The sequence below is a fragment of the Macrotis lagotis genome, chromosome 5 (assembly GCF_037893015.1).
Source record: "Macrotis lagotis isolate mMagLag1 chromosome 5, bilby.v1.9.chrom.fasta, whole genome shotgun sequence".
Taxonomy (NCBI): domain Eukaryota; kingdom Metazoa; phylum Chordata; class Mammalia; order Peramelemorphia; family Peramelidae; genus Macrotis; species Macrotis lagotis.
Window position 1 is genome coordinate 99,845,757 of NC_133662.1, and position 16,499 is coordinate 99,862,255.

The following is a 16,499-nucleotide window of genomic DNA, read 5'->3' on the forward strand; positions in this document are numbered from 1 at the left end:
TTTAATTTGTCTGCTGCCTCTGTTGATTAATAATTTAGGTTTATCTGTTAGCTGAAATCTTTAAGTTTGTACAAAATGAATTAAAAATAGCAGTCTTTTCAATGTCAAGCTTTGGGAAAATGTACAAATAAGGGCAAATTAATAGTAGAAAATGAACTTCAGGTTTGCTTTTATTTCTTTCATATTTATTTCAGTGTCAATAACACATTTTCCCGATATTTTCCCACTAAAATTATGACTTAACCTTGATCTGATTAAATTATTTTCATCCTGAAGTACATTTTTTCTTTACTAATCTTCCTAATAAAACTAAATGAATTTTTTCCAGTAAGACAAATTTTGAGTAACAAGAGAATTAAATTAATGTTGATAAGCTAGATAATTTTTGCATCCCTTATACATTTTAAATGGGTTAATCCAACTATGATCATTTGTACTCGTACTATCATTTAGGAAAGCAATTTTTACTTGAGGACAAAGGAGCATCTCTTCTGCAGTTGATAGAAATTTCTACCTATTTCAAAAAACCTATCAATCAGTGTTAGTGTGGGATTAATATCCAAACAGCCATCAAATAGAAAGTTTTATATCACTGGTAAATTTTATTTATACTCACAATTCAAGCCAGATTCAATGATTTTTTTCTGTTCTTTTACTCATAAAAAGAAATGCCAGTTATGTAGGTATGACAGGATATTCAAATTTAAGCATAATGAAATGATCAGGAGGTGCAATTTTATGCAAACCAGGAAATTATGAATTGGCAGTGATCGAAATCAGCATGCTATTTTTGTTCATTTGTTTCTGTCATTTTAGTGCTTGGGAATGATAATTATCTACAGGAGTACTCAAATTTCTCTGCCAGGTTTTTAAGTTCTTCTATGATCTGGTCTCATCTAACTCTATAATGGCATTGTCATTTCTATTTCCATGCCTTTACCTCTGCAAAGCTTCTTGCTCTCTAGATTCCATATACTCTTGAGTGTCTTCACTTTCCATTTTCTATCCATCTGTTATTGCTCAGGTAGTGTGTTCTCCATAAAGGTATTCTTGGCATCTCAAGTTCATGCTGACTGCATCATTATCCAATTTCTACTGCAGAAAGAGTGAAAATATCTGACAACATTCCCAAGTACAGTCCATGCCAGATTCAAGTGTAATGAGAAAGGATTCACAAAATAAATAAGAATATAATAGAACATAGGTAATGTCAATATGTGGTTTTTCTGAGTCATCTTTTTATATGGTTTAGTGGCTTTCATTTCTATTTGAGTTTGACACTACTATTATACTGTCCTTGATGTTAGTACCATATAGTAAAATTTATCTGTATTTTGTTTCTTATTGTTTTCTGACTTTTTGCAATGTGTTAATTTTGTTCTCAGAAGAAAGCTTTAAGCTATTTGAGTCGAGGAACTATTCATGTACTTCTTTTCAATGCACTATACTCAAAACATCTCTATGGACAACCAAGATAACTCATGTCAAAATTGAAAGCATAGTTAATAACTTCATGATATAGACATAAATATTTGCAGTTTATTTTTATTTAAATGAGTTCTCTTTGCTTTGAACTTAGACTTTGCTGTTATAATTAAAATGACAAAAGTGCACCTAAAACAATGAAAAATTCAGAAAGTGTAAGTACTTGATCACTTCTAAGATCCCTTATTGCTCTGAATCTATGACCCTATAAAATAAAATATAGCATTTTGATAATTTATCAAAAATATATGTTTATATTATATATAGTTATATATAATATTATATAGAGATTGTATAGAAATAATCTATTCTAAACATTATATAATATGATCATCCTATTTCTGTCTTTTATGGAGAGTGGAGAAAATTGATATGTGGTGATGAGGACTTTATCTCATCCATGAAATACTTTGAGAAAGGATTCCAGATCTTTAAAGTTGTACTACTCAATTTGCCTCTGAAGTAGAGATCCCAAGGCTTCTCTGCTATCATGCCTCATGCTAGGTGCCTATGTTATGCTTCTTTTTTTTTGCAAGGCAATGGGGTTAAGTGACTTGCCCAAGGCCACACAGCTAGGTAATTATTAAGTGTCTGAGGCCGGATTTGAACTCAGGTACTCCTGACTCTAGGACTGGGGCTCTATCCACTGTACCACCTAGCTGCCCCTATATGTTATGCTTCTTGAAGAACCAAGATGACAATCTATATTACATTATTTTTAATATGCCAAGCATTACTGTAATCATAGTGCCCTATTTTCCTATGAACTTTTTATCCTAATGTCCTATTTATATGCTACCGAGATGATTCATTTATTTGAACAGTTTAGTGGAAAAAAAAAACCATATTATTTCAAAGTTGGAAGTGAACTCAGTAAAATCCATAAAGAATACTTCTATGACAAAGTGTAGTGTTTTATCCATTCTTTTCTAAAAGATTTATAATGAAATCTACTATGTTATAAAGCAGCCTGTTCCACTCTGGATAATTCAAATTTTTGGAAAGTATTTTTCTCCTCCTTATAATAATCATATTTATATCCAGACCCCCACTTTGATCAATCACTTTTGGCTTTACCCTGGAGGAGATCAAGTTTAATTCTACTTCCTCATGGTAGTTCTAAATTCTTAAGGATAAATGACACAGTCCTGGAGTCATCTTTTCTTCATCTTTTTGTTTGTTTGTTTTTATTTTTGGTCACCATTTTTCATATAGAAGTTCAAGATGACTAGCACCTCTGGTGTGAGGACTTGCCAAGACCTATTCAGGGATGCTTATCCAACTTCAGAATTCACTAGGTTTACCCAGTTATTCTGTGACTCCAAAATGCTGTAGCAGGCACAACTCCCACACCCCCATAAATTATTTCAGCAGATTAGCTAAAACAACATGAGGATAACTGACAGGAACAAACTGACAGTTTGTTCCATCATTTATGAAGGTGGCTGATGCAGGTGCTGTGCAACACATAAAGCTAAGTCAAACATCTGAGATTCCAAAGTTTTCCACTGCATTCCAAGCCATCACCAGTTGTCTTAACTTTTGTCCTGAACACTTTGCCTGACTCTGTTTCACCTAAATTCAATTCACTTGCAAGTCATCACCCTGTGATGTCAGTAATCATCTTCAAAAACAAAGTACAAACAGCAACAACAACAGTATTTTCAGCATACCATCTGTCCTTTTCTGGTTGTTCTCAAACATATATAGCTTTTCGAAAATTCAGTGTCCAACTTTGGAGATAAGATTCCAGATGTAGAATGATGGCAATTATATCAGTATTTTTGACTGCCATTTCATATGGTATCTTATAAGCAAGTCATAATTCACCGCTTTCCAAATAGCTTGCTTTAAAACACTATTAAGTCATCATGACCAAATTATTGCAGCAGAGGAAACTTGGACTTTACCTCTGAGAGTATAAAACTTCTCATTTCATTGCTATTCAGATGCCCTGGATTATTCATCATTCTACTTCCCATAGTTATTCTTTCAAATTGTTAATTAATTTCTATCATCATAGGACACCTGAAGGTGATAATCAGGTTCCCTAATCATTCATTCATTTTTTATTTACATCCGTATGCACATGAATATTTTCAAGTTACAAAATTTCCTTCCACCCTCCCTTCCCACCCCCCTCGCCTCAATGGCAAACAGTCAGATTAGCACTGTACATATATATTTTGATAAACATGTTTACAGATTAATTATTTTCAACATGAGGAATTAGGATTAAGGGAAAGAGATACATAAGAGATAATTTTTATAATATTCATCAGCTTCTGAAGGGTTGGTTTTTTGGGGGGGGCTGTTTTGTTTTTCTTTTCCTCTGGATAACAGTTCATAGCTAGTCTAATTTAATTGTACTACCTCTCTGAACTGCTGAGAGGAGCTGCTTCCATCAAGGTTTATCAATTTATAATGTTGTTGTTTTTAATGTGTATATTGTTCTCTTGGCTCTATTCCCTTCACTCAGCATCAGATCATGCTTCTCTAGAGTTGGACCATTTATGGTTTCTTATAGAACAATAATATTCCATAATATTCATGTACTATAACTTGTTTAGCCATTTTCCAGTTGATGGGCATCCCATCAATTTCCAATTCTTTGCCACTACAAAAAGGCTGCTATGAATATTTTGTAGCATGTAGGACTTTTCCCTTTATTATAATTTTTTCTGGATATAGACTAGAATTGGAATTGCTGGGTCAAAGAGTATGAGCAGTTTTATTGTTCTTTAAACATAGTTCCATATTGCTCTCCAGAAAGGTTGGATCTGTCCACAATTCCACCAGCAATCTGTGTCCCAGTCCTCCCACTACCTCTCCAACTTTCATCATTTTCTCTTTTTCTCACCTTGGCCAATCTGATAGGTGTGAGGTGATACCTCATTGTTGTTTTAATTTGCATTTCTCTAATGATTATATATACCTTTAATTTCTTCATTTGAAAACTGTCTGTTCATATCCTTTGACCACTTAACGATTAGGGAATGATTTGTGACTTTATAAATTTAATGCAACTCTATATATTTTAGAAATGAGATCTTTATTAGAACTTCTAGTTATGAAGATTATTTCCCAGCTTTCTGCTTTCCTTCTAATTTTGGCAACATTGATTTTATTGGTGTAAAAACCTTTTAATCTAATATAGTCAAAATCATTCATTTTGCAGTTTATAATGCGCTCTAATTCTTGTTTGGTCATCAATTTATCCTCTTTCCATAGATCTGATAGAGTATTTCTTGATCTATTAATTTATCTATGGTGTCGCTTTTTATGTCTAAATCCTGTACCTATTTTGTCCTTATTTTTGTATAGGGTGTGAGATGTGGATCTATGCCTAGTTTTTGCCATACTTTTTTCCAGTTTTCCCAATAATTTTTGTCAAATAGTGAGTTCTCATCCCAGAAGCTGATGTCTTTGGGTTTGTCAAATAGTAGATTGCTGTAGTCATTTACTGTGACTTCTTTTGAACTTATCCTAACCCACTGATCCATTACTCTATTTCTAATCAGTACCAGGCAATTTTGATGACTACTGCTTTATAGTATAATTTTAGATCTGGTAGAGCCAGATGGCTTCCTAATTTTTTGAGACTTTCTGATACTTTTTTTCTGCTACATTATAACAGACACTTTATTTTCAAAAGCACACAATATTATTTGATAAAATTGCATCGTGAACTATCATGAACCTTTTTCTCTCTCTTTACTTGTCCATCTCTGGGAATATTTAAATACTCTATCAAAATAAAACATTTGTGAAGAAGACCTAGAAAAATTATAATTTAGGAAGTTTTGATAATATTTCATTTATAATACTACTTTCTGGCTTACTTCCTGCAACTTCCACTAGTCCCTAGAAAGCAACTATCATTTCTTCCAAATAGTAATAGTAGAAGGGGATACTCATAAGGCTCCATCTGACATTTTCTCTAAGTATCAAATAAGCAGTTGTGTCATTTTGTCAATCATAATTAAAAGTTTTGGGAAAGTAGTATTTACCACTTTGGTATTGTAAGAATAATTGACAGATAGAAATGCCCTCCAAATCTGGGCTACACTCCCTCCTTTGCACACACTAGATCTTAGGAGAGAGTGGTTTTAAGTTGAAAGAATACAAGTGGTAAAAGTGTAGCTCATAGTAGAAGCTTCATGAAGTTCCACTAAGGTATGTGTAGCTTCTTGATGAACTCCAAGATTTGGTACCTGTATAGATGCTTAAAGTTACCTTTCATGGTATGTCTAGTTGCCCTTAGGTATGCCATTGCATTAGAGGGATACTTTTATGGAAACCTATGAGTTCACATTTTCTGATCTTGCAAAATTTCACAAGGTCATCCTCTCCTCAAGGGGAGAGGAGTCTAATACTTTCTTGTCCCATGAACCATTTCTGTTCAAGGATTTAGCTGAAGCTATTTTGCCACTAGACTTAGAATGATGGATTACAAATTTATTTGACTTTTTATATTAGTTCAACAGGATATGGTTGAATCTTTTCAACCAAACACAAAACCTATATGGCATTATTTGATTTTATTTCATTTGTTCCTTATTCACTCCTTTAGTTGATTTTATAGTTCAAAGATCCATGGGTATCAAATAAATATAATAATATCTGGTCAGAAAACTTCTTGTTCATTACCTTAATTATGATTGAGTAGTATAGGACAATACTTATATAACAGTTAGATTGACTATGATCTTGGACAATGCATAGAGAGTATGGTTATGACTATCTTAGGTATGAAACCCTACCTTCTTAATTTTGTTATGCTTTGAGACAATGATTGTCTATAGAATTCCATGGTCAGTTGTGGTTAATTTGCCTTTCTTCCATATGTTTAGCATGATGGTAGTAACACAGCCATTTACTCAAACAAAATTATGTTTATTTCTGATTCCCTCTGTCATTGGCAGAAAATATCCATTATATTAAATCATTAAACATGTAGATTTGTGTGTGTGTTTGTGTATGATGATCTGTGTTTTTATTAGGTAACAAAAATTTTCAAAGGGTGATTTTCTTTTTTGCTTGCTTTTGAAAATATATTTAATGACCTAATATGCCTTCAATACAGAAACTAGAATATAATCTATTGAAATAGAAAGAGCTGAGAAAGAGGAATATGGAGATCCTTATTTATGTCTTGACTCTTCGGTTTGTTAGTGTACTCATTTCAATAACAAGGACAGTAAGATTAAAAGATTTCTGAAATTACCTTCTGGTCTGGCATGCTGTGATTTATTTTGTTATCATCTGGTTCTTTAGATTGCCCAAATGCTATGATTTTTAGGTGAACTGAAACTTAAGTTCCCATAGTGAGTACAGTTTTTGTGTGAGTTTTTCAATTGATGCTTATTTCCTCTCTTGTCCTCCATTTCCCTTCTCCCTCAAATGAAAACAACAACAAAAAGCAACATTAGGGCTGCTATTATATGTTGAGTGCTTTCCACTATGCCTCTCTATGTGACAATTGATTTTTATCCATTAAAAGGATTAGTTAATGCTACTTTCAATGTTGGGTTTTATTTATTTTTTACTTTTAGTGGCGCTTTGGAGTGCAAATTCCTTTGGTAACTTTGTTATGCAAGTCTGTTTCTCTGGAGGGGGTTGTTTCTTTCCTGTGGCTCTCTGAATTTAACAAATGTGCTAGCACCTGTCAAGTAGTATAGTGTATTTCCCACATTGCACTTAAACTCAGTGGGCAGATTTTCATCTCCACCCACCCACCATCTCATAGGCACACACTCTTCCACTGCCACTATACATTCAGTTCAATTCATTAAGTTAATTTACATTTTGCCAACATAACTATAGGCCTACCATATACCTACAGGTATAGTGCTGGGGGACAAGAAAAGTTTTTGATGAAGAAAAAACAAATCTTGAAAAAATAGAAAACCTAGTAATACAATAACAATGGCATAGTGTTCTCATAAATCCCTCCCCTCACGCTAACTTTTCCTTCTGAAGCTGGTTATATAATATTAAAACCATAATTCCTACTACAAAATTTGGTACTGATACTGCATTTGTTATCACAGAGTAGTTGTAATGCCAACCCCTTAAGAAGAACCTGGAGTCAAACATAGAAATTGTAATAGTGCTGTATTATTAAGAAAAATTTTTCCCCTCCTAACTTTATTCTAGGATTCCTTAAGACAGCAATTCCTAAAGGGCATTCTCTACAGTTCAAGTGTTCTGTGTCTTTCATTTTGGCCAGGCAATGGGGTTAAGTGACTTGCCCAAGGTCACACAACTAGGAAATTATTAAGTGTCTGAGGCTGGAATTGAACTCAGGTCCTCCTGACTCCAGGGCTGGTGCTCCATCCACTGCACCACCTAGCTGTCTTTTTGCCACCTAGCTGCTCAAGTGTTCTATGTCTTAAGAAATGTTTGGTTCTAGCAGTATTTTTACCTTTTAAAATGGGATTGTTAATGTTTTTAATTATGGCATTGATGTTCCTTTGGCAGTCTGTGAAGCAGTCTGGTCCCCATCTCAGAATAATGCTTTTAATAAAAAAAAATCACAAATGAAGAGTACCCTAATAAAATAAATAATTCATTTAAACAATTAAAATAAATAATTCATTTAAAGAAATAATTATAATAAAATTAAATAATCATATTTATTAAGACTAAGAACTCATAATACAAATATTAAATATAAAATGATATATCACAATTATAATAGTTTGATTTTTTTATTATGAAAATAGGCATACTTTTCTCTATAATTCTCAATTTTCTCCCCCCTTTAGCTTCTTTAAAGAGCATTTATGGATTTTGTCAGGAAATGTTAAGACCCAAAATGTTCAGTGGATAATTTAATTTGGGTATAAATTATATTATAGAATCAATAGGAAATGAAAGTAAATATATTAACTTCTCATTTGCTAATTTTCATTGAAAGATACTCTGTTTCTAATCCTGAACTCCTATTTCTCCCATTATATCTTGCTCCAAGCAGCAACTAAGTTTTCCTTAACTAAATTGTGGTTAGTGAAGCTAACTTTCAGATCTGATATGCCTACCCCCTTATTTCATCCCCCAAAGGTTAATCATTTTTTATCATCTTCTGTCTTTCACTGCTTAAAGCTTAGAATTGTGAAACCCAGAAAGTCTGTCAGTGCCATGCCAGGAAACAGAATCACTTCCATTTAAATAGTCTTAGGAAGATTGTGAAGGTCACCTGATAGATTAAGATACCCGATACTGAGGTCCTTTTTCAAGCTTCACTACTAAGCATTCAGACAACACTACAGAGATTGCAACTATGATGGGCTGGTCATATTGTTCAAGCTTGCCAAAAAGACTATTTTATGGAGAACTCACATAAGGATAGCATTCACAGAGTGATCAGAAGAAGTGAAACCAGGACACCCTGAAAGTCTCTCGTTAAGAACTTTAGAATTAATTATATAGTATGGGAGACCCAGCCCATAATGTCATGCCCTCATCAGAGAGTATGCTGTGCTCTAGCAGAAAGGCAGAATTGAAGCAGCTCAAAGAAAACATGAGATACATAAGTTTAGATAACCCATTCCAAGTGTTCACCTGAACTATTTGTGCCTGACCTATGAAAGAGTATTTTGAGATTGAATTGGACTGATCAGTCAGGCAGACATCCAATAGCTCATTCTAACACAGTGATATTATTTTGATCTTCTTTGATAACAAAGGACAAGAATCAGCCATAGCTCAGTTAATTTTTCTCTTGACAATCTATTTTCACAAATAGTTTCTTTAACTCCCTTCCTTCTCCATTTCTTCTCTTAAGAACTCTTAATTATGCCACATGGATATTTTTTCCTAACCATATGTCAAAATGAAATAAGACATTATTAAATGAGTGCCATCAGCCTCTAGCATTTTTTTTAATGTATTTATAAGTTTTTTAGGATCACAACCAAGTAATTCATTTATTTTTTTAATTAATCATGCTTTTCCTCAAGAACATTCAAGATAAATTTTATGTGTATATATATCTATATATACATAAAATTTATTTATTCAACTTTCTTATTCTAATATTTTGTTAAATTGCAGCAGTATTATTTTCTATACTTACAATGAAACTGTATAGTGACTGAAAGACTGTACAGAGTATGAAATGGCATGGAATTGTGCAGAATATTGACTGAGACAGGAGATTCAGACACTAACCTGCATTCTGCAGCTAACTAGCTGTGAGATTCTAGGCCAGGCATTTCATTTGGGTCTTGGTTGGATTATCTGGAAAGGATAATAAATTTAAAGTAGATGATCACAAAGTTCTCTTCCAGCTCTAAATACTTATGATTCCAGCCACAAAAATAATTAAAATAGAACTTTATTTACTGTCTTATGAACCCAGCCAGTCAACAAGCATATTTAAGCTTCTGATATTTGCCAGATTCTATGGTAAATATTAGGATGCAAAGGGGGGGGTAAAAGACAAATTTTTCAAGGAATTCAGAGTAAATAACTATGTACAAACAAGATATAGATAGGATAAAATAGAGATCATTTATAATATTGTTTCTAAGAGAACAAGTATCATGAAATCTCAATATCTGATTAGAAGTCATTAAAGTCTTTGTGAATTGGAAACTTCTTCCTAACCCATTCCAAGATAGGAAAACCAAGCATTGGAATATGAATTATAATAAAGTGGTCATAATAATAATAATAATAAACGTAATGGGCAACTAAGTGGTACAGTGGAAAGAGTGCTGAACCAGTGGTCATGAAGACAAATCTTCCTGAGTTCGAATCTTTCTTCTTGGGTATGTCATTTAATCTGCTTTCCTCAGTTTCCTCAACTGTAAAATGATCTGGAGAAGGTAATGACAAACCACTCCAGTATGTTTGCCAAGAAAACTCCAAGGAGAGCCAGAAGATTTGAACACAACTGAAACAACTGAATAATGACAACAAAAAGGCTTGAATGAATACTTATGGAGAAAGAGAAAGCAGAATCTTGTTTTACTAAGAGTTATTCAGGTGGAGAAATAACATGAACAAAGTTGTAGTGGTTTAAAGGAGATATATTCATCCAGTAGTCAGTATCAGATGATTGAAACTTTGATAGGTAGCTAACAGGGCTGGCTGCATAGGTCCTCCATTCTGATTTTCAGATGGCAAAACTGAAGCTAACTGGACATCTAGATTTAGTTGAGTATGATTAGAAAGGAGGTTATAAACAGAAATATTAAACAAATTTGAACAGTAAAGGTAGTATTAGATGATGAAAGGGACAGAAAATTAGACAGAAAAGTCAAAACAATATAGTAGAGAACAAGGAATCTCTGTAGACTCTTTAACAAGGGAGAAGCAGCATCATAGAAATGTTGCTTTGGGAGGATTGATCTGGCAGCAGTATATAGACTGGATTAAAGAGGAAAGGGAGAGGTTTGCCATGACTTGTTATCATTAAGCATTAGACCAGAGAACTAGGAATGAAAATGCTGAAGAAAAAGGGAAACTGAGGGACCTTTATAAAATTTGATGACAGTTTACACCAAATGAGATGAAGGAATTGGGAGAATCAAGAAAGACTCCAAATATATATATATACATATATATATTATATATATATACATACATATATATATATAATATATATAAAGAAATGAATAGATCATATTAGCAAATAAACCATGTTCTATTATTCTCCTTTTTCCTTTTGTCACTTTAAGTTTAAATATATCTTTGCCTCTGGACTGGTCCACCCTTATGGTGATTTTTTTCCTACATCAACTCTCAAAGACAGTTGTAGTAATTGAGATATCTCTAATATAGAATTAATACCCATTTAATATTGGTAGCTATAAGTTCTAGAAATATTGAAGAATTGTATAAATCCCCAGACCAGAAACACACTAGTATGATTGGGAAGGTTCATAGTATGTATTCAGTTAAATTTAAACAAAAGAAACTATTCAGAAATGTAACTACTTCAAAAGAATGAGAACAATTTTAGAGTTATGGTATAATTAAAAAAAAACAGGTGTTAGGAGTTTTAGGCATCTTGGGGATCTTGGACTAACATTTGAGATTGATTAGATTTCTATGGATTTTCTTTTGTTTACCTTTCCCAATGGAAGAAAACCTTTGGTTTTCCAATGATTTTTGTAAAAAGTATAAGGCTAAACTTGAGGTAAAACAATGCATTTAATGAGACACTGAAAGAAGCCAAAGAAATATTTTTGTTCCTCAATACAATATTTATTGAGTATACATTATGTGCACATTACTATACTAGGTGATGGAGGCAGGAAATAGACAGTCCTCTGTCTTTTGGGAAATTGCAACACAATGGGAGAATGAGTCAAATATATGTAAGTATAAATGGGGATAATGCATGCACCCTTATTACAGAGATATGTAAATATACTTAATATTTGCTGGAACACAAGTCAAATAGTTTTCACATAACAGGAACTCAGACATTGTTGAATTTATGAATGAATAAATGGTGAAGCTGAGAAGGTTTCATGAATGAAGTAATATCAAATTTTAAAGTTGCAAGAAATGATTGAGTGCATTACATGGAGGGAATTTGAGTTGAGGCAATTCTGAAGATTCTGAGACAGGCATGATCAAAATGATACTTTGTAATGGAATTATTATTGTACTTGTATTAAAGAAAAATATGTTGGTAAGGTAACAACTATGACACTTAAAGTAGTTAGGATCTAGACTGAAGATCTGCAGGAAAGAAGGCTGTTTACCTGAGAAATCCAGAGAAAGAACTGTGAATTCTTGGTGCTGAATTAGACATCAAAATGAGCAGACCAGAGTTTTTGAAAATTATACTAAGTTTACAAATTTGGGAGGAAGGAAGGTTAGGAGCTCTGCTGACTAATGATAAATCCAGGAAAGAAAATAATAAGCTACCTATTAGAAACATAAATGGAGATAGTGCCAATAATTTCAATGTGACCAGCTTTTGATAATCTACGGCAAGTAGTAGTTAAATTTTATTTTCAGATGAAAGGAGGTTTGGAGATTGGTTAATTAAAGTATGACTTTGCCATTAATAAGCCTTTAACTGGAAATGCTATCAAATGATATCCTTGTCTGATTTGAGTTTCAGCTTTATTTTTTTTTCCCTCCTCCTCAGGAATAATGAACAATAAAATTGCCAAAATAAAATCATTTGCAGAGAGGACTCAATCAACCATTGTCAATAATAAGCCGAGTGGTAATCCAGACAGCTAGATGAATTGAGTAGCACAAATGACTTGATATGCTAAAATACAATAACACTGCCCAAACTTTTGCTATATACTCATGACTTCTAAGGAATGTGTTTTACTATATAATATTGTAGTTACCACTACTCCATTTGCCTTCCAGCTCTACCCTCTGTGATTACATAGGTTTCCCAGCACAACCAAATCAATTCTGGTCCCTTTTTTCAAAATTCCAATTATGGCCTTTTAAGAACTTCCTACAGGTTCAGATAATTTGACAACACAATTGATAATATATAAATGGATTTTCCTCCCATATTAAAAAAATACTTATAGGATAAGAGGATAACTAATAGTAGACTATTTTTGCTTTGCTTAATAATAAATTAATAAAGACAAATTTCTTTTATTTCCTTATGTAAATCCTAGATTTTGCCTATCATGGAGCTAAAGCTAGTAGGGATTTCAGAGACTAGTTAATCAATCATCTCATTTTACAGATAAGGAAACTGAGATCCAGGTAGAGTAAATGATTTGCTGAGTAATTGCACAGGTAGTAAATATCTAATATGGAATATGAATTCAGGTTAATATAGTTTGCAATGTATTACAATTGAGGTATGCTGTTCAAAAAGCTTTTCTGAGATGGTACTCATTGAATTTAGATTTTGGATAGAGGAAATCTAAATAATAAACATGCTTTATATAAAGGTTTAGTAAGGTGAAGCACTGTCCTGCAGGAGATCTGCACTTTGATTTCTTGGCTTCAGAAATATAATGATGAGGACTCATTTGCCAGAAAGGTCAGGTCAAACTGTCTTTTGAATATTTTAAAGGTGCCAGTCAAAAAATAAATCTTCTTTTCCTGGCCAGAAACTAATGAATCTTTGTGGAGCCTTTTCCTTCTATAATTTTTGACCCTCCTATTCCAGTCCTCCTTTGCAAATCCCTTCTCCAGAGCTTGTTCTGTTGAGGGTCGAAGGAAGACATTAAATTGTTTTGATGGTCGCTGCTAGGCTTTTTCACTTTTCCCTTCTGGCATTCTGACTTCCAATTGTGATAACCCATTGTGCACTCCATGCAGTTGACATAAATGTTAATTAGTTATGGCAGTCTTCAAACTTCCTCAGTCAGCATGTGGAGAAGATACCTGAAAGACTAGAACTCTCCGGGACATTCTATAGACCTACTAATTCTGAAGCCATAACTAATAACAAAAGCAGATTTTTTCCATAGATTGAGAGGTTAAAACAGAATAAAAACAAATCCATTTTGCCTATTAAATGATGTGATAAAATATCCCACCTCCCTTTTCAGTAGTCAATAGAGTGCTTATGTAATAGTATTTTTATTACCATTTCTCATAAATAGGCCAAATCATTTACTTAAATAAAAGATCTTTCAATAAAAAAATCAGTTTAGGCTTCTGTGCATTACTCAGGATTTACTCAACACAGTCACTGTAGAAGAGGGAAAAAAAAATAAAGGCCAACTTTTAAAATCACGTTCACTAACCCTTTAAATGGACAAAAAACAGTTCTTACACAGAGAGGCATAGTGGGAAGCACCTCAAATTATATAGACAGTTATTTAGGAGAAAATAAAACAAAATTTCCTCATTTACCAAATGAAATGTTTGGAATAGAAGTATTTTGAAGAACCAAAATATAACTGTGCAGTATCTGTAATAATAATTAATTCATTACCAATCACTAAGTATGCATAGCATTTATTAAAAGATGGGGCCCTATAGAAAATCTAGTTAAGCCTCCCAGTTTATTGATGAGGTCTAAGTTAGTTGTTATAATCCTATTGTTGGATTATAGATGTAGAGCCATAAGTAAACTAGTGTAACCCCTTTATTTTGCATATGAGGAAACATTGCTATATTTGATTGTATACTATTAAACTGCAGAATGGAATTTAAGTCAAATTCTGATTTCAAATCTGCTTTTCTTTCCACTAAAGCCTAATCTAACCTAAACCTCTCATTCTGTAGACAAGAAAATTAAGGGCAAAAGAGGTTCATTGATTTATTCAGTGTCACACAGATAGTAAATAACAAAGACAGAACATAAGCCCCAGGTCGTCTGGTTCTAAATCCAAGTGTAGATATCTTAGTTATTTCCTGTTATTCCCTCAATGTACAATTGTTTTAAGTTAATTATATCCCTTGTAATTTCAATTGTGGAGTGAAAGAAGCATATGTTAGATATTCTTGGGTATTTTAGAACATTTTGCTATAGGATTTAAATGATAGACAGTGAAGGGGATTAGGAGGACATAGAGATTGAGTTATCTGAATAATGATAAAACTAAAAAAGTCAAGTATTTAAATTGATAAGTCAAGATTTCCACTTCTCCCACCCATAACAATGGCATAACACTATTATTATTTAAACATATATAAATATATACCCCTTAAAATACCATTTTGAATTGCACAGAATAAATGTAATAAAACAAGATTATAAACATCCAATTTAAACACTAATTATTGTTTCCTTCTGAGTTCATAACTACTTGAATTGGATGAAAAATCAAATGTGTATGCAATAAAAAGTGTTTTACATGACTTTATAAATAATAAATTTTCTTCCATTAAAAAATTTCTACCTCTAACATTTCATATTTAATCTTTGTTTATTCATATTAGTGAATACTTGGTTAATTAAAATATTTTTTCAATATTGTAAAAGAGCTATAATTTCATTTTTTATTTATTATTTCTCCATATATATGAGTATATATGTATATATGTATGTTTGTACATGTACATATTTTTAATGTTTATATAGATACAGAAATATATAGATATACTACAGGACAGCCTTCTGGTATTAAGCTTCTTTAAATTTAGTTAACATTTTCCTCATGAGATTAACATAGGACTGTATTACCTGGTTGTTATCTGAAGAGATTGAAGCATGGTAGAAAATGCCAGAATTTCTCCTCTACTCTTGTAGCATTTGAAAATAAAATAACCAAAAAAAAAATCTATTAAAAATTTTAGTATGTGAAAAGCAGTGTTAAATACTCAGGATAGGAAGAGTTCTTAAGGAACTTATATATTAATAGGAGGATACAACATACATAGCAGATTTCAACTTTGGGTCTGATAGAAAGGTCCAATGATTATTAGGGTGCAACATTAGCATAGATGATATTGTTTCTTCTTTAATGTAATTTCCATTGATAAAACTACATTTATTTTTAATGTTGAACCATTTGGTGGAACTTAGGTGGCAAGTAGTTCTTTTTGGTTCATTAGTATGTCTGTATGCATATCTTCTGTATGATTGCATGTGTATCTGTGATTATATATAATATTTCCTTCATTCCTTCACATATATGATATATGTATATGTAATGAAACAAAATTATAAATATTCAATTTAAACTCTAATTATTGTTTTCTTCTGCATCTATTTATCTATCTATACATGCATCTATACTTAGAGAAGCATAATCAAAAAGACTTTCTAAATTGAATCAATGTACAAACACACGAAAGAAGGAAAACCTCAGCATTTGGGCTTGATTTCTTATGACAAGCTTATACAGGGGGTGCACAGTATAAATTGTTGCATTATTGGTGGGAATAACCACATCAATGGGATGATTTGAATATATGTGTATGTACACAAAATATACCTATTCTATATGGGTATTATATACATACATATTATATATATATATATATATATATATATATATATATATATATAAATTCTAGAAATATATATTACATCTATATATTCTATATGCTAACATAATACATAAAGTCAACAAGTTATAATAACAAGGATTCTAGGATAGGAGTCA

At 32.3% G+C, this 16,499-nt stretch overlaps 1 protein-coding gene across 1 annotated transcript in view; it reads left to right on the top strand.

Annotated features, from left to right (window-relative positions):
• Positions 1–16,499, top strand: part of GRIK2 (glutamate ionotropic receptor kainate type subunit 2) — an 851,151-nt gene that overhangs the window by 484,280 nt on the left and 350,372 nt on the right. The window lies entirely within an intron of this gene.